Source organism: Mesoplodon mirus, assembly GCF_964341445.2.
Source record: "Mesoplodon mirus genome assembly, chromosome: 8".
NCBI classification, from domain to species: Eukaryota; Metazoa; Chordata; class Mammalia; order Artiodactyla; family Ziphiidae; genus Mesoplodon; species Mesoplodon mirus.
The window spans coordinates 44,019,946-44,040,076 of record NC_138984.1 but is presented as its reverse complement, the minus strand read 5'-3'; the positions used below and the strand labels follow the sequence as shown (position 1 = coordinate 44,040,076).

Sequence of the window (20,131 nt, the reverse complement as noted above, 5' to 3'; positions counted from 1 at the left end):
TGTCATCTTTTTGTAATTTGTACAACATCACTATTGTTTTCAGAATGACTTTGGAAAGACCCAACAATTTGGGCAATATTTACAAATTGTAGTTAATTTAAGGCTGTCTACACTAAGATTTTTAACTTTAAAATAAGAGGTTGAATTAGCCAGTTTTATTGAGCAATTAACTTGTAATTTGTGGTTGGCTGGAAACAGCCACTCACTAGAAGGGGAGCCTGGGTACTCCCCCAGGCCCTCATGCTGACCTGGATTGAGCAATGTGAGCAAAGCAGAGTGGTTTGGAAGAAACATTCTCCAGCCAGGAGACCACTCATGCTACACCAACTAGACTTGGAAACTGGTTCAACACAGTGGATCAGAAAACAACCACACAGCAGGAGTTTTTAAGAAAATACAAAGTGACCACTTGTGAAAATAGAGGTGAAATACAGTGATTGTCAGTTTAAGTACTCTTTGGAGAGTCAATACCCCCTCCCACCTTTTTAGTCATTTACTTGAACATTTTCCTTAGTTTGAACCAGACTGGTTGCTCAACAAACTATTTGACAGTCTAGGAAAGCCAGTTATCAGGAGACAAAATGTCTTGGATAAATTAGCCATGTCCATCAGCGGTAGAATCCAAACAGGCCCTCATGGTTCCTCATGCCTCTGTTTGGCTGTGGCCTCTTAGACTATTCAGTTCAATTAAACTAATATTTATTTAGTGCCTATTATGCAAAAGCTCAGTACTAGGCACCCTGTTAATACTGTATTACTTTCCTAATGGACTGGGAAACTTGGGAAGGTCTCAGATAGGTTATAACAGGTCCCCTATCTTATTCTGAGGAGGAGATGCTATTTATCTCCAAACTGATTGAACAGACTGGGGAAAGGAGGGACGGCGTGAATGGGGACCCTGAGGGGAGTAACTCTGTTGCTCTCTCTTCCCCAGTGGAAATTCTGACAAATGTGAGGTGGGAAGCCTACTGCAGAGAGGGATTTGGTGGTTTGGGGATTTGAGGAGGTAAGATCTTAAGATCTACTCTCTGATACTAGATGAGGACCTGTGACTTAATCCTAACAGGCTATGACATTCAGGATTTTGTGGCCACTTTGATGGGTTGACACAGTCCTTCTGCATCACTGTTCACCCAGCCATTAATTTTATTTGACTATATACTTCTACTCTGGAGTCTTGTTCTTTGAATAGGAAAATTTTGCTTTATTTTTATTTTTTACCTCCTGATGATTGATGGTGGGGAGGGGAAGGACAGAAGCAGATAGGAAGCAGATAGATAAGCTGACAAAAATGACAAAATACAATTTTATGTTTAAATTGGAAGAACAAAAGGTTGTTGATGAACTGTGATATTATTTGGTATTGAAGAGTAACACAGATATAATTAAAGTCTTTCAACCCAATGTTTAATCCAGACAGATCTTTTCAGAAAGTCAGGCAGTATTTATCTCATACAAGCAACCCGGGTTTATGCAGCTCATTTATATGACAGCTGTTATGACCATGATATCTAGACCCAGGGCCAGAAACACAGTCCCAAATTGAATCTTTCAATACCCATGGCATGAAGGAGCGAGTACGCATACAGAGAGGGGAATAATATCCTACATTTGCATAGCGCTTTGTTCTTCTTTCAAAATACTTTCACATCTATGAGAACACGAAATGGTGTTGTTTACTAAAGTTCACTGTTAATTTTTTTTTCCCTAATGATTATTTGGCCACCATCCTGTAGATTGTGTTGTTGAACTAAGTTTAAGAATCTTAAGGTCAAAAAGGACATTTGGTGATCTTTTCGTCTGGGGCACAAACTGTGAGATGATCTAGAGTTCTTCCTTAAAATGCATTTACCCCTTGGAAGAAACATGTTCCTAGGTAACAGCTTAAAATGTGATTGTTCACATATTAACATGGATTTGTTGGCAGTTACCTGAAAAGACAGAGAAGAGTTTTAAGATGGTAAAGGAAGTTATCTAGAAGAGGAGGATGCCTCCAGGAGGGGAATGAGCATCCATGGGGTTGCCAGAGACAAAGTCCATCTCTCCAAATCCAACCTCATCTCTTACCAGCCTTTCCCATAAAACTGCATTAGGATTGTTTTCTTAATTTCTCTTTTTGATAGTTTGTTATTAGTGTATTGAAACACAACAAATTTCTGTATATTTTATATCTTGTAACTTTACTGAATTCATTTGGTGACACAAATACATGGAAAGATATCCTGTGCTCATGGATTGAAAGAATATTGTTAAAATTTCCATACCGCCCAAAACAATCTACAGATTCAATATAATCCTTATCAAAATACCCATGGCATCACAGAACTAGAACAAAATAATTCTAAAATTTGTGTGGGACCACAAAAGACCCCAAATAGCCAAAGCAATCTTGAGAAAGAAAAACAAAGCTGGAGGCATCACACCTCCTGATTTCAAAGTATATCACAAAACTATAGTAATCAAAATAGTGTAATACTGGCACAAAAACAGACACATGGATCAATGGAACAGAATAGAAAGCCCAGAAATAAACCCATGTTTATATAGTCAATTAATCTATGACAAAGGAGGCAAGAATAAACAATGATGAAATGAGAGTTTCTTCAATAAATGGTGTTGGGAAAACTGGACAGCTACATACAAAAGAACGAAACTAGACCACTGTTTTACACCAATACAAAAATAAACTCAAAATGGATTAAAGACTTAAATGTGAGACCTGAAACCACATATTTTCCTGGGAGAAAATATAGACAGTATGCTCTTTGATATCAGTCTTAGGAGTATTTTTCTGGATCTGTCTCCTCAGGCAAGGGAAACAAAAGCAAAAATAAACAAATAGGACTATACTGAAAAGCTTTTGCACAGTGAGGGAAAGCATCAACAAAACAAAAGACAACCTACTGAATGGGAGAAGATAATTGCAGATGATATGACTGATAAGGGGCTAGTATCCAAAATATATAAGGAATTCATACAATTCAATATCAAAAAAACAAATAATTTGATTAAAAAAATGGGCAGAGGACCTGAGTAGACATTTTTGCAAAGAAGACATACAGATGAACAACAAGCATATAAAAAGATTCTCAACATCACCATCAGGGAAATGCACATTAAAAAGTGGGATATCAGGCTTCCCTGGTGGCGCAGTGGTTGGGAGTCCGCCTGCCGATGCAGGGGACGCGGATTCGTGCCCCGGTCCGGGAGGATCCCACATGCCACGGAGCGGCTGGGCATGTGAGCCATGGCTGCTGGGCCTGCGCGTCCGGAGCCTGTGCTCCGCAATGGGAGAGGCCACGGCGGTGAGAGGTCCGCGTACCGCACAAAAAAAAAAAAAAAAAAAAGTGGGATATCAGCTCACACCTGTCAGAATGGCTATTGTCAAAAAGACAACAAATAGGGAATTCCCTGGTGGTCCAGTGGTTAGGACTCGGCACTTTCACTGCTACGGCCCAGGTTCAATCCCTGGTCAGGGAACTAAGATCCCACAGGCCACGTGGCACGGTCAAAAAAAAAAAAAAAAAGCAAAATGAAAAAACCTAATGATAAGTGCTGGTGAGAATGAACATGGAGAAAAGAGAACTGTCGTGCACTGTTGTTGGGAATGTAAATTGGTACTACTACTACGGAAAACAGTATGAAGTTTCCTCAAAAAATTAAAAATGGAACAGTGATACAAACTAGCAATTCCACTTCTAGGTATTTATCCAAAGAAAATGAAAACACTAATTCCCAAAGATATATGCACCCCAATGTTCATTGCAGCATGATTTACAATAGCCAAGATACAGAAGCAACATATGTGTCCACCAATAGATGAATGGCTAAAAAAGATAGATGGCTACATTTATATATCTCACAATGGAATATTACTCAGCAGTAAAATAAGAATGAAAGCTTGCCATTGGCTACAACATGGATGGACCTAGAGGATATTACATGAAGTGAAATAAGTCAGATGGAGAAAGACAAGTATTGCACGATTTCACTTATATGTAGAATCTGAAAAAACAAATGAAAAAAGATATCAAAAGAGAAACAGACTCATAGATACAATGAACAATCTGGTGGTTGCCAGAAAGGGGGAGGGGAGTGAGGGGATGGGTGAAATAGGGGGAAAGGATTAAAAGGTACAAACTTCCAGTTACAAAATAAGTCATGGGGATGTAATGTATGGCAGGGAATATAGTCAATAATATTGTAATAACTTTGTATGGTGACAACTGGTAACAAGACTTATCATGGTGATTATTTTATAATGTACAAAAATATCAATTCACTATGTGGTACACCTGAAACTAATATAATAATGTATGTCAATTATACTTCAATTAAAAAAAAAACTGCATTAGTTGCCTCCACTATCTGCTCACAGGACCCCTGCACTCTCCTGACAGCACATATCACTCTCAGGTTATTTGCTTGGTCAACACACTAATTCTGTCCCTAGACTCTGCGTTCTTTGGGGTCAGCGACTCGTGTCCCTCACCATTGCTTTCCAGCATTTCTTCATATAGCAGAGACTCAGGAAAGCATTATAGAATGAATGAAAACTTTAATCCATAATTTTATGCTTAGTTGTAATAGTTAAGCTTCTCGATTATGCCATCTTTGTTTTCAAAAGGAATGACTCTGGAGCATGCCAGAAATTGAAATGTTTATCTTTGTTTTAATACTCTAGAAAAGTATCCAATTTCCCTGTGGAACAGTATAAATAATAGGTAACACTTACTGAATGTTTATTGTGTGGTGGGTACTTTTTTATCATTGTATACAGATTAATTTATGTGATTTCACCATAATCCTCTGAGGTAAATGCTACTATTTATTACCATTTTAAAATACAGACACTGAGGTGCAGAATTTGAGTCTTCCTGCATATAAATTTTGCCTTTCTTGTTATGAAAAAGGAAAAAGCGCTGAATGACAATGACCAAAGAAGTTTTTTCTATTTGCATTTATCAAACTTCAATGTAGACTCAATAAAAATTAAATGCAATTAAAGAACGACAAAGTGTTCATCCCTGAGGAGCATAGCATGGTGCCTAAGTATATCATTGCATAACAATCTATTAACAAGTTCCTAAAACCCACAAGAACGTGGAGCTGTGTTAGCAATAAATGTTAAGAAGTGGAGGATCCAAGACGGCACACGAACTCTGTCCACCAGGTGGCATTAGCGCCTCTCAATGAGGGGCGTGGGTGGGAACACGTCTGATCATGCAGTCAGCACCATTGACGAAAAGATTCAAGTACTGGTCTTCAGTTTTCTAGGCCCCAGCTTTGCACCGCCGGCGAGCTGAGGAGCTGTCAGACACCCACCAGCGTGGATCGTAGCTCCCCGACCAGGGCTCGAACCCGAGCCCCCTGCATTGGAAGCACGGCGTCTTAACCACTAGACAGCCAGGGAAGTTCCTCAGTTTCAGTTTTAGATGCTAAGGTAAAGAAACTACTATTAGCTATGTGTAAGCTGGTCATTAGAAGAAGAAATGAGGATTTAGCATCTGCAATGAGCTAGTTCCTTCTCTAGGTGCTGCTGTTGCCACCAATACGGGCAAAGCACGTACTAGCCTCACCCTCACGAAGCTTGTAATCTAGCTGGGAAGATAAACATGAAACAAGTAATGACATAAAAGTAGACAATTACAAGTGTGCTAAGTACCAGGTCTTACAGGAATGTGAAACAGGTGGATCTAACCTAGCGGGGGTGGGGGGGTCAGGGAAGGCTTCCAAGAAGAAGTGATAATGGGAGGTAATCAGGTAATTAGCCAAAAGGAGTGTGGCTAAGCATTCCAAGTGAAAGAAGCATCATTTGTATGGACCCCCTGAGTGGGCAGGAGCCTGCTCAATTCAAACGACTGAGAAGATTCCAGTGTAGCCGGAGGGGAGAAAGAGTGGGACAGAGGGGTTGGAAGCTGGAGAGGTTGCCTATTGGACAATAAGAAGTGTTCAAAGTATTTTAAATAGGAAAGTGACATGATCGGATGTGCATTTTTTAAAAGGTTGTTCTGCCTGAAATGGGGAGGCCGGATTGAGGAGATAAGACTGGATGGAGAGAGACCCATGGGGAAGCTTTTTTTTTTTGTGGTACGTGGGCCTCTCACTGTTGTGGCCTCTCCCGTTGCGGAGCACAGGCTCTGGACGCGCAGGCTCAGTGGCCGTGGCTCACGGGCCCGGACGCTCCGCGGCATGTGGGATCTTCCCGGACCGGGGCACGAACCTGTGTCCCCTGCATCGGCAGGCGGACTCTCAACCACTGCGCCACCAGGGAAGCCCATGGGGAAGCTTTTATACCATTTTAGTAAAATGGTGATGGCAGCCTGACCCAGTGCGGCAGGAAGTGTGAGCTCATTGATCAGGGGTGTGAGAGGGAAGAGTCAAGGATTCTGGCTTAAACAAGAGGATCGATGGTATTGCCATTTGCCAAGGTAGAGAAGAACATCAGAGAAGCAGCAGATTTGGAGGAAAGTTCATGTGTTCATTTCAGGATATTTTGAGTTTGAGGCACTTACAAAATATTCAAGAGGAGCTATTAAGAAAGCACTTACATATGAGGAGCTCAAAAGAAAGACTATGGTTGTTCACATAGATTTGACACCATATAACTCAGATTGGGACTAGAACCCACAGTCTTTTAACTGAGATCACACACCTGGTCTCAGGACTTAATGAAGCTCAGGTTCTTGATGTCTCATCACAAAAAGAATTCAGTGAGAGACAAAGTGATAGGTAAGAAGTGATTTATTTAGAGAGAAACACACTCCACAGACAGAGTGTGGGCTGTCTCAGAAGGTGAGAAAGGCACCAAGGTATGGAGTTGTCAGCTTTTTAGGGGTGGGTAACTTCATAGGCTAATGAGTGGAAGGAGTATTCCAGCTATTTTGGGGAAGGGGAGGGGATTTCCAGAAATTCGGCTATCATCCACCTTTTGACCTTTATGGTCAGCCTTGGAACTGTCATGGCGCCTGTGGGTGTGTCATTTAGCTTGCTGATGTGTTACGATGACCATATACTGAGGCTCAGGATCTAGTGGAAGTTGTCTTGTCTGCCATCTTGGACCTGTTTAGTTCTAATCAGTTTGTGTTGTGTCCTTGGGCTATATCATTCTTCTAAAGGTTGTGCCCTGTCCTCTTCCCTCCTGTTTTCAGATTCAGGTGTTAGCAGCACACAGATCTAAATAGAAAATGCGATGAGACCTTGTAAGGAGAAAGTCAAGTGTGAGAAAGGAAGATGTCCTGGGATAGAACTCTAGGGAACCCCACCATTGTCAAGTTGGTAGAGATTAGGAATCAATAGTCAGTAATGAAAACAGAGAAGGAACAGTCACAGGTACAGAAGGAAAACCAGAATGCCCAGTTCCCCTCCTCCAAAAATGATTATGAAAGAGGAAGGGGTCAATAATATTGAGAGCTACTGAGAAGCAAGGGCAGCTGAGAGTTAAAATGTGTTCTTTGGATTTGGGGACAGGGAGGTCACTGGTGACTCTGGTGGGATCAGTTTCTATGGCACACTGAAGGCTGAGGCCAGATTGCAGTGAGTTGAAAAGTTGAATGTGAGGTGAGGAAATGGTGATAATTATGCTAAAAATGTAATCCAATTGACTGGACCTGAGCCTGGGTCCTAGCCTGGGCTGAGACCCCTTGTCTCTGCCAGGAAGTTTCTTTTTCCAATCGATTTGTGCAGCCAATAACGAAACGATGCTGAGGCTGGAACAGCACAAGCTTTATTCAATGACCAAAGAATGGAGAAGTGGGAACCTGGTTCGCAAATCAATTTCTCAACCCAGTTTGGGTGGAGGCACCAAATACAGTATATAAGAGGGTCAAAGTAAGAAGGAGGAGGACTGAAGATGTCACTGTGAGGTGAGATTCTGGAGGTAAATGGTTGTCCTCCACCCCCCTGGAAATCCTGTTCTTTCTGAATGGGTGGTATTATGCTACCTATTTCCTGCTGGAACTCTTCATATTTCTGTATAAAGCTCTGACTTTTGTATTGGCAGGTCTCCTGCTACCATATCCAGCAGCCAATCTAGTACTGGATGTGGAGATACTCTTCCTTTATCTTGGAATTGAAGTAATTCGACTATTTTTTTGGTATGAAGGGAAACCTCTGCCAATGAAAGATGCCACTTGGTATTAGTGTGGCCTTGGCCTTCCCATCTGCCATGATGGCCTCCTATTACCTGCTGCCGCAGACCTACGTGCTCTGCCTGGAAGCCATCATGAACGGCATTTTGCTCTTCTTCTGTGACTCAGAGCTGCTGCTTTGAGGTGCTTACCCTGGCTGCTTTCTCCAGTATGGACAGGATTTGAAGTACAAAAATTTCAGCCAGCAGCCCTCACAGGCTGAGACCACACATACCTCTGGTACTTTAGCCATACCAGTGAGAAATGGTGGGTCAAGTTGTCCTGGGAAAGGTTGCAGCTTTTCCTCAGCACAGACACCTTGGGGAGCAAACCAAGCATAAGGCCACTGGGCACAATCTTCTAAACCAGGATCATCAACCCAAGAGACTCTTCTGCACTCCAGTATAGGGAGCGGCGAAGCTGTCGCCATCCTGGCCCTTCTCAGAGCCAATTCCTTCTGACCTCAAGTTTTCCTCTTTGATCATCATGGCCAGAGCATCTTGTGTGGACCACGTAGGCTCCTTGGGCTTCCAGCAGGACCTGAGCCACACACTCCCTGTGTATGCTGTGCCCACGTCCTGCAGGCGCATGGGGCACCTCAGGAGGTTGTGCTTCCAGAGTGATGCAAAAGCCACTCATCCCATTTCTCAGAGACTGAGTTCCAGAACTTCTTCTGGAGCCCATACTGTTATTTTTCTAATCTCATAATGAAACAAACATTATTTTATAATAAATATGTATTTTCTGTTAAAAAAATAAAATAAAAAAGAGGAAATTGAACAGAGTAGAATATTCATGACTTATCCAAGAACAGGGGTGTGGTTTGGACCTTTCCTTTTCAGTCCTCTTAGGGACTTGTCTAGTTGCTGTCATGGCAATCATCAACTGTCACGGCACTGGTGGGTGTGTCATTTAGCATGCTAATGCATTACAGTGAGTGTGTAATGAGGCTCAAGGTCACTGCAAGTCAAATCTTCCACCATCTTGGGCCTAGTTGTTTCTAACCAGTTCTCATTTTTTTTCTCTTTGCAGCTTCCTCCTGAAACTTAGATAAGAATGATGGGTTTCTATTTCAGGGAGGGGCAACAGCCTTGGTAACAAAAACATTTTCTAGAAATGTGGCTGGGAAGGTAAGGTGGAGGGAGGGCTTTTTTAAAGGGGAGAAACGTGAGCAGTTTCAAATGCTGATACAACAAAGCCAGTAGAGAGAGAGATGTTGAAAATCTAGGCAAGAGAAAGATTCCTAAGCAGGCGGCAGGGGATAGGATCCAGGACATGGGAGGAAGGACAACTTCTGCATGAGAAGGTCAAGGGTGAGGCAAACTCAGGTATGTTTGCAGACTTGGTAGCTGGAAGTTGGTGTAGCTCCTGTGAAATGCTTGTGATGCTTCTTAAATACAAAGGATGTCATCTGCTGACAGTGGGTGAGGGTGAGGTGAGTTCAGAGGGAAGATTTGAAGTAGTCAAAGTGCTAACTAAGCAAGATGAGGACCCAACCAACTGAGGTTGGTGACCACTGACTCACAGTGACACAGGTAGAAGGTATGTGATCTTCTGCAGCTACGTTCATGATGCAGAGTTTACTTGGAGATGGTGAACTGTTGGAATCATTCACTCACAAATTTTTCTTGTGTATCTGCTCTGTGCCAGGCCCTCTGCTCTGTGCTAGGTTCTGCTGGGCAGATGTCATACAAGAAAGACTAGGACAAGGTAATTGTGGATATTAATAAGAGTGTGGTTTAAATGATGGACCACTGAATCTTAGCTATGTGAGAGAGGAAAGACTTTTCCTCTGGCCTCTTGCGTCCTGTGGCTGGGCCTGAGAATTAAACTGACAAAAGACAGATGAACAGGAGAAGAGTGTACAAGTTTTATTTGGTGGTACTATTTTCATGGGGCACAGGAGACTTCATAGAAAAGAACTGAAGACACAAAGAAGCAGATAGTTCTGAGAGCTTGTATACCATAGCAACAAAGGACAGTACATTGTGGAGATGTAACAAGGCAAAGGAAGAAGGGTTTGGGGTGGGGGGTAGGAGATTGTGGGAAAAGGATTAGGAAATATATGGGGGGAACTAATGAAAGATATGGGCTATCTTAGTAGGTCTGTTTGTACAGATTCATCTCGTTTCTCATGATAAGAATGTTACCCTTTTCATGGTACAGTGAGGGCATTTTTCTCACTGGAAATTTATGTCCTGCTTTTGGGTAGAAAGGGGGAGGGCAGAGAGCCCTTCCCACATCTGCCGTTTCTTAAGTGCCTTGGGCTCAAAATAATATGTCAAAGTGGCATATTTTGGGGCGGTAGGTTCTGATCCCCTTCAGCTAGATAGGGAGGAGAGTGAAGGAGAGAGACAGACGAGTATGTAGACAGTAGAGTGTGAAAGCCACTGGAGGTCTCCATGAAATAAATAAACAGGTGTCCTGGGGTATCTGCTGCAACCCTGGGAGAACAGGAGGTTGTGGCCAGACTAAGATTTCTAAGTTACTGTTCTGAACTGTTGAGGTGGCTCTTAGAATTGGGGGCTGAGGTGAGGTGAAGAAACAATGATGTCACAGCAACCAGAGAGATCTTTTTAAAATGCACATTTGGTTTCTTTCTTGTTTTTTTTTTTAGATTTTATTAATTAATTTATTTTTTAACATCTTTATTGGAGTATAATTGCCTTACAGTGATGTGTTAGTTTCTGCTGTATAACAAAGTGAATCAGCTGTATGTATACATATATCCCCATATCTCCTCTCTCTTGCGTCTCCCTCCCACCCTCCCTATCCCACCCCTCTAGGTGGTCACAAAGCACCAAGCTGATCTCCCCGTTAAAATGCACATTTGAATGTATCATTTACACCTACAACATTTTGGTGGTTCTTAAAAAAAATATTAAAAATCCTTAACATGGTCTTTGAGGCCTTTCTCACCCTTCTAGCTTCACCTCATGGTGCCTCTTTCTAGCCACTCTGGCCTTCTACCTCAGGGCCTTTGAAAATGCTATTTCCTTGACCTGAAATGCCCTTGGCCAGCCCCTAAGAACTCTATACAGTTATCTCCTCCTCAACCTTTTGTATTTGGGTATCAGCTTAATATCACTGCCTCAAAAAGAGCTCCTTTGCCCTCAGACGAGTTCTGTGAACTTTTCCTTCATAGAGACTATTACAGGTTATCGTATATTTGTGTGATCTTTAAAAATTATTTTTGTATCTCTCCCAGAAATGATAAGCCCCACAAGAGTAGCAACTATGCCTACTTTGCTTCTTGTCCTATTGCAGCCATGAGCCCTGTGCCTAGTACATATGAGTTGCTTAAAAATATTTGTTAAATGAATGGATAAATAAAGAGGTTAAGTGACTTGCCCAAAGGCATTGATTGGGCTTACGAAGAATAACAATATTAATACGTATAAAATGTGTTTCTTATTCTTTATACCTTTGTGACACTTGCATGTATGTCCAGACGGGTGAATGACACCAACGACATGAATGATGGCGAAGAAGACAGAAACACAAAGGGAACAGTGATAAAAACAGGAGGTGACACAGCATGGAGGTTTGGTACCCAGACGTCTTCTCTGATGTTTCTCCTGTAGAATGAGGGTTGTGACAGGGCAAGATGGACCCTTTTCCATAATCACAGGTGGCTTTATTTTATTCTGGTCTCTCCTCCTGCCTGACCATTGTGGAAATTCTAGCAACCTACATGCCTGTCCACCAGGACCTAGCATGTGTAAAACAAGCCCTGCACATCCTTGAGTATTGACTGCATGACTGGGTGGAGAGAAGGAGCATCCCCCAGCAGGCCCCAGGCTCGTCTGAGGTCTAGGCCAGCCCATCTCTTCCTTTATCATCTTGAGCTGGCGCTCAAACAATTGGTAGCAAGATACTTTGACTTATTACCTGAGGATTTTGTTCATGTATTTTCTTGTAACCCTCTGGCTCTTCGCCCATTTTACAGCCAGAGTACGAGCCACACCCTGACTCAGAGGAAAAAGAAGTATTTTCCTGACTTGAGTTCAAATGTACAGACCCTACAGGGAACAAGTTGATGCATTTGAGAGAATGATGCAGGAACAAGATTTTCCACCCCGAAGGATTGTTTGATGGGTCAAGACTGATAAGTTTCACTGAGTGTCAGAGGGGAAGGAGAGTACACGAGCTGTTAGTTTGTTCCTAGAAAAAAAGACATCTCATCCCCACCCCCATCCAGCTGTTGGATAGGAGACAACAGAAATCCCAGGTGTGTCGAGGTAACTGCCCCTGTTGCAGGTAGAGCTTCAGGAAGCTTTGAGATGTCAGAATGGAAATGGCTGTGAAGTTTGTCTCAACTTGTGGGCCTGAGGGTGCCTCACAGAGCACCCCCAGCCTAAGTTGATGTGGCTCCGGGGAATGATTCTAGTGTGCTCACAGGGAGCACAGAACTGCCCAAGGCCCTTGGACAGCCCCCCAGACCCCACTGCCTGACATGCAGGGGCCTCAAGGAGAGCTTTAGTAGCAAGGACAGTCACCGACCTTAAGGGGCCCTTTGGATAGGAACAAGGTCCTTCCAAGCAGCCATCTGGCAGCCCAATCCCCCAGGGCCAGATGAGACGATAGATCTCGGTGGGTGTCAGCTTGGGCCCTGCCTGTTCCCCATTCTTCCTGCCTTCATCTCGGACCCCTCAAACTTAGAACTGATACCATGGATGAGGAGAGGGGGTCTTTGAGTTGACTAAGATTATGGTTTTTCCTCTTGGAAGAATCTGAACCTGATATCAATTGTGGACATTCAGTATTTTCTATATTAAAGGAATGTATCTTTTTTATTATTGAGAAATAAAACTTACCTTTCTTACACACTTGAGTTTGTGAACAGAGATGCGTATTCTACACACGTTTTGCTAGCGATCTTTTTCTGCATTAATGTCTGGTCTCCACAGCTGAACTGCAAGATTTTCAAGGCTAGAGAGTAGCCCCTTCCTGCCCTCTTCTTTCTACTCAGCACCTTGTATACATAACAGGCTCCATTTCTGAGAGAAAACCTATGGAACAGGATGTGCATGGTGGTTTTGTTTGCATGTTATTTGCCAAAGTATCATTTCAAGAGTCTCTCAGCTCTTACTTCATTTGTAAGTTGTAAAATTTCCCCCAAGTATTCATTTTTCACGTCAAGAGATAAAAAATATTTGCCAAGCGCCCGCCATGTGCAAAGCCTACTTGGACCTCTTCCTGGGGATGCAACCCTTGTCATTAAGGAACTTGTTATTGGAGATGTAGACATGATGTAGCTGAGGGAGTTGACTGTGCACTGACTTTAGGACAACAGCTAGGAGGTTTCGTTGCCTGTTATTTTAAATGCACAGATAATCTAATTGCCAAAGTGACAAATATTTATTCGAGAACACTTGCAAAATTTAGAAGTAAACAAATTGTACCGACAAACTCAGTATCTGTAAAATTAGAAGTAGTCAATGCTGAGATTTTGATGTATATCACTACTTATGCGTTGTAAAAATGTATCAGGATCTATTGGAGTTTGTTGTTTAAAGAAAACCCTGATATACTAGTGTGTGTGTATGTGTGTGTGTGTGTGTATGTGTCTGTGTGATTTTTGCTTTCTCCTAAAAAGGAGATAGTGGTATTTGAGAGTTTCAGTGACTATATGTATTCAGTGACCAATTACAGTACGTTGATGAAAGAAGTTTGAAAATGTATTACAGATTAGAAGAAGAAAATTAGGTTTCTGGTAGACAAGTGGGATGGGAAACCAAATAAAACATACATTTGAATCTAATCCATGATGGATCCATGAAAATAGTTCTGTTGATTAACTCAAATGTCACCTCCTCACTGAAGCTCTCCTCCTTTCGCTCTGGCAGTGTTAGCCAGCTAGTCCCTCCTGGCTCTCAAATATTTTTACTATTTTTATTTAATAATATATTCATTATTTTAATAAAATAATATACACTATTATTTCTATATTATATTTTAGGGAGGCAATACAGTGTTTGGTTAAAAAAATAGACTTTGGATTTAAACATCCCAAGTTCAAATTCCAGACTTACCATTTGCTAGCTGTGTGACCTTGGACAAGCTGTTTAGCCCTCTCTGAATCTGAGTTCTCATCTGTAAAATGGGAATAATAATACTTACCTCATAGAGTTGTTGTGACAAACAAGTAGGACAATATTTGCAACATGCTGATCTGCCCCAAAACACAGTCAATAACTAATAGGTGTAATTATTTTTATTACAGAACTTGCCGAGTTGTATTGCAATTACTGGTTTAGGAATGCTTTCCTCACCGGACTGTGAGCACCTAGACAGCAAGCCCTGGGTCCTGACCTCTCTCATCCAACCTCTCTCCCTCCTAGCAGTGTAGCCCATAAACAGTAAACAATCCATATGCGTTTGCTGGAGGATAAAATAGTTATGGAAAGTGCCAGATTGAATGCTTTTTCCCTAAGAGTCCTACCTATATCCTTACTCAGATTTTTTGAACAAACTCTTAACTGCAAATCATTGACTCTTATAATCAATATTATACAGGGCCATTTCCACTTTAATGCAAGCTAACATTTACTGAGCACTTACTATGTGGCAGATTTTGTCCTAGTGCCTTACATTGTATTTAAACCACTCTATGAGGGGGATATTATATCTTCTTTCACGGATGAGGAAACTGAGGCCCAGAGAGAGTGCTGTGAACTCTATGACTTCTGAGATTTTGCTAGGGGCCCCAGGGGGGTTCCTGGCTCTCTGTTCTTCCATTTAAGTACGGAGGCAGGAGGTGAGGAAAAGAAGCAGCCATATATTTTTCTTTCTCTTTAGGAAAAACATTTTATTTATTTTTCAGTCTCTTTTCTCTTCTGGAAAAACAAATAAAAGACATTCTTGTTTCACTCATGATTTTACCCCTGCTGAGGTCCAGGGCAAGATTTCTCCCCTGCAGAGTCCTGTTCAAGGATGAAAATGAAGGTTGGTTACAAGACTCCACTGAGTGTCCCAAGCAGTAGCTTTTTTTTTTAAGAGGGGTTTGAAATAGACTTTCAGTACATTCAAATAATAACAATAATTCATATCCCATCTGTGTTTATAAAAACAAATCACCTGTGAAACCATGAAATATCAATATGCTGAAAAAATTGAGAGTGGAGGGCACTAAGAATTTTTTAAAAAGGAACTTGTTCTCAAGGAAGATATTTTATCCCATATGATCCATGATTTATGTTCATGAAATTTATCAGTTATTTGTTCATGTTGCCTACATGAGTGAAAGATATGTTTTAAAAATAAGAAAAACCTTGGGATGATTCTGATTGGAATCTCTCCAGATTCCACATTTGTTCCTATTGACCAGAAGTCTTCTGACTTGGGAAAATATTTTTATTTCCCTCCCCCTTTTCTAAAAGTCCTACAAAGACCTGCATTAGGATGGGAAACATTTTCTGAGTCCCAAAGGAATCCTCCATTTGCCTGAAAGAGATAGTTGAACCGAGTATTGAGAGAAGCCGCTCAAGAAGAGGATGAAGATGCCTCAGAATAACTTTTTCAAACATTCTATGCATACTTTCTTCATTCATAGTATCATCTGCCATATGATAGAGAAAATGGGATCCTAGGGAGTGTTATATTATTTTTCTTTCACATACACCATAAAAGATGCAAAAAAAAAATTCACTTTTGAGATTACAACTGCATGGTGCTTAGCTTATTCACTCTTTAAAAAGTCTGTTTCAGTTTACTTCCATAATTGGACAGATAAACAGCAGAGGCCACTACATCAGGTACAGATCAACTGTTATTCTTCTCTAAGAAAATAAATTATAAGGAAGGGGAAAAATCAACCAGGTCCCTCAAATATGAATTTTGCCTTACTTTTGCTAACATTCCCATGATAAAAATAGCCTAAAACATGTTAAGTAGGAAAATTAATTCCATCTGGGGAAACTATTGCCTGACGTACTAATAGAATTCTCAAGTGAAATACGTAGTGAATTTTTAAACCAATGTAATCATAAAGGTAGCTGCTGGCTGCTCAGCGGTCCTTTCTGTAGTGAAGCAGGTAGTCAGTCCTTCCTTGGAAAAATACTTTGAAAAATTACTATCCTTGTGGAACTTTGTCCTGGAATTGAGGATGGGATTGCTTCAGGCTCCAACTCTAGGAGAGAAATTCTGAAGGGATGAAATGAAAAGTGTAGGTACTAAGAGTGGCAGGTGATGCCTTCACTCAAGGTACAGAGTAGGTACTGGTTAAATGTTTGATGAATTAATGATGGAGAAAGCTACTGGTTGTTAGGGGTCTTAAGGGTTGTCATTTAGGACACTCCAGAATCAATGAGTCTTGTTTACTTCCATTAGGTGTGAGTTTATTTCTTCCTTCCTTCCTTCATTTATCTGCTGATGCTTGCCATGTGTCATGAGACTGAAAATACAGCTATGAGCATCACAGACAGTGATCTTATAGAGCTGACATCCTAAAAGATGGAGAGCAAAACAAACAAGCAAACAAAATCCCTGCAGACCAGTCAGTAACTTTGGGTAGCACGAGTCTTCATGGCTCAGGTCCTGTCCGCATCGAGGTTAGGACATGCCTGGTATGAGAAACAGCAAAGAGGGCCTCTCTTGGGAGCTCCTGTCCCTGTCCCCTGCCCTAGGGGCCTGACTGGCTCAACCTTCATCTTCTGAAGTCCTCAGTTAAAAAACGGGGAGCAGAAGAGGGCCATTGCACTGGGGGAGGGGGGACTTGTCAGGGTAATAAACAAATCTCATATGCCTTGACTTTAAAAATGCTCATTTAGGCATATAAGGCTTTAGTTAGCTGCATCTGCCATCAGAATAATCAGACAATTTAAAGTGAATAGATTTCCTTGAGAAGAATGGATATACGATTGGTTCTATAGAACAGAGATTATCACACAATTCCCTGTCTTCCCTCACTGTCCCTCACCCCCATCTTTATCACTACCATCTTCCTTTGTTTGTCTTATATAATTGAGTAAAAAGCAGGATCTGGAGTTGACATTTTCAACAAGCCTAGCCCACATCATCCTCTGATACCAGACAATTTTCACTTCATTTGTGGCCCTGAAAGAGGGTGCTATAACTCTCTAACTTTCCATGTTAAAGTAGTCATAATTTGCTTTTTATGTGTAAGATTCCTCTACTACACAGCAAGATGTAGCTGAAGTCTTGTTTCATCTGTCCTGGTTCAGGCAAGCCCTTAGGTGTCACATACTTGGGGCCCTAGCCAAGAGATGTTTTTTTTTTTTTTTAAATATCTTTATTAGAGTATAATTGCTTTACAATGATGTGTTAGTTTCTGCTTTATAACAAAGTGAATCAGCTATACATATACATATATCCCCATATCTCCTCCCTCTTGTGTCTCCCTCCCCCACCAAGAGATGGTTTGACTTCCAGCATCAAATTTTAAATGTCTGGTTGATTGAACTAGAATTCACACTTAGCACTCTGATGCGTGGATGTCATGCACAGCCAGTGTTGAATCTGTTTCCAAGTTTGTCTGTTGTTGTTGTGTATGAACCATTGTTACTTTTCCTATGAACCAATGTGACTGGATCCTGGAGAACAAGGGCATGGAATGGAGCCAGTCTGGCAGCACTTAGGGCCTACGTATCCCGTAGGCAGGACCAGGCAGAGTTGGATGACAGCAGCAAAGCCCGGCAGCTGTTGGGGAGCAAGCCCCGGGGGCCCGACTCCATGCCAGGCAGGTGGAAGAAATGCTGTCAGAGCCCCTTGAAGTACAGCCCCAGGCCACATGGCACAGGTGTGGCAGAACTGGGAATACCAAGCACAAGAGACCTTCTCAATCAGAAGAGAGGTGGCTGTCATGCAAGAAAGGTGCTTGGTAGTCTGTGGATTAGCAATCAGGATAGATTGTCAAGTGTTACCATCAAAAGCTGTGCCCCCAAATTAAAGGAAAACCTTTACACAATGGTCATGTGGAAAGAAGCCCTCTGATGCTCACTGAAGGGCACTGCTATTATGTCCCCTAGAATAAAACACCTATATGCTCTGACGAGACAACTAAATTATGTTTAATGTTGCACCAAATACTGGTGAATGTATTCATATTTTTTTTTTTTTTTTTTTTTTTTTTTTTTTTTTGCGGTACGTGGGCCTCTCACTGTTGTGGCCTCTCCCATTGTGGAGCACAGGCTCCGGACGCGCAGGCTCAGCGGTCATGGTTCATGGGCCCAGCCGCTCCACGGCATGTGGGATCCTCCCGGACAGGGGCACGAACCCACGTCCCCTGCATCGGCAGGCGGACTCTCAACCACTGCGCCATCAGGGAAGCCGTGTATTCATCTTTTAATCAAAGGTTCCTCTCATTTCTTGAGTTGCAGGGTTGCAATAAAGTATTTGTTATCTATAGCTGCATAAAAAGTTATCCCAGCTTAAAACCACAAACTTATACAGTCTCTGAGAGTCAGGAATGAAGGAGGCTTATCTGGATGGATCTGTCTCAGGGTCTCTCTCATGAGGCTGCAGTTGAGTTCTGGGCCAGAGGGGGGCGGGGTGAGGGTGAAGGGGCCCAGTCATCTCCATGCTTGTCTGAATGCTTCCGAGATGGCTCACTCACATGGCTGCTGGCAGGAGGCCTCAGTTCCTCACCACAAGGGCCTCTCCAAGGGCTGCTTAAACGTCCTCACAACATGGCAGTTGCCTTCTCGCAGAACAAGTGACCAAAGAACAAAGCAGAAGCCACAATGCCTTTTATTATTGATCACGAAGACACACACTATCAATTCTGCCATGTTCCATTCATTAGAAATGAACCATTTGGGGACTTCCCTGGTGGTTCAGTGGTTAAGAATCCACCTGCCAATGCAGGGGACACTGGTTCGATCCCTGGTCTGGGAAGATCCCTCATGCCGCGGAGCAGCTAAGCCCGTGAGCCACAACTACTGAGCCTGCACTCTAGAGCCCATGAGGCACAACTACTGAGCCTGCATGCCACAACTACTGAAGCCTGTGCACCTAGAGCCCGTGCTCTGCAACAAGAGAAGTCACCAAAATAATCCCGTGCACCACAATGAAGTGTAGCCCTGCTCGCCGCAAATAGAGAAAAACCCCTTGCACAGCAATGAAGACCCAACGTAGCTAAAAACAAACAAACAAACAAACTAACTAACTAAATAAATAAATAAATAAAAGAATCATTAAGTCCAACCTGCAGTCAAGTGGGGAGTGGGATTTTGGTTCTACCTTTTAGAGGACGAAATGTTGAAGAATTTTAAACTCTTACATATATTAGGTGGGCCAAAAGTTTCATTCATTTTTTTCTGTAAGATGGCTCTAGTAGCACTTAGTTGTCTTTAACTTCATCTGAAACAATTTTGTTAGGTTGTGTGTGACAGCTGTCATATCAGCGTGCATTTAAAAAAAGACTTATCAAAATTGGTGAATTTTTGTGTAGCCATTTTAATATTGAAGATGGAAGAAAAAAAGGACCATTTTCGGCACATTATGCTTTATTATTTCAAGAAAGGTAAAAACGCAACTGAAACACACAAAAAGATTTGTGCAGTGTATGGAGAAGGTACTGTGACTGATCAAACATGTCAAAAACGAAGTTTCGCGCTTGAGATTTTTCGCTGGACGATGCTCCACGGTCGGGTAGACCAGTTGAAGTTGATAGTGATCAAATCGAGACATTAATTGAGAACAATCAATGTTATACCACGCAGGAGATAGCCGACATACTCAAAATATCTAAATCAAGCTTTGAAAGTCATTTGCACCCACTTGGTTATGTGAATCGCTTTGATGTTTGGGTTCCACATAAGTTAAGCGAAAAAAACCTTCTTGACCGTATTTCCGCATGCGATTCTCTATTGAAACGTAATGAAAATGTTCTGTTTTTAAAACAAATTGCGACAGGCAATGAAAAGTGGATACTGTACAATAATGTGGAACGGAAGAGATTGTGGGGCAAGCGAAATGAACCACCACCAACCACACCAAAGGCCGGTCTTCATCCAAAGAAGGTGATGTTGTGTCTATGG

General features: G+C 42.0%; 1 pseudogene across 1 annotated transcript; it reads left to right on the top strand.

The window, feature by feature from the left end:
• The first annotated feature begins 7,700 nt into the window (after positions 1-7,700).
• Positions 7,701-8,390, top strand: LOC309809356 (transmembrane protein 216-like; annotated as a pseudogene). Its single transcript has 2 exons — positions 7,701-7,752; positions 7,871-8,390. The product of its transcript is annotated as a transmembrane protein 216-like (transcript).
• The last annotated feature ends 11,741 nt before the right edge of the window (positions 8,391-20,131 follow it).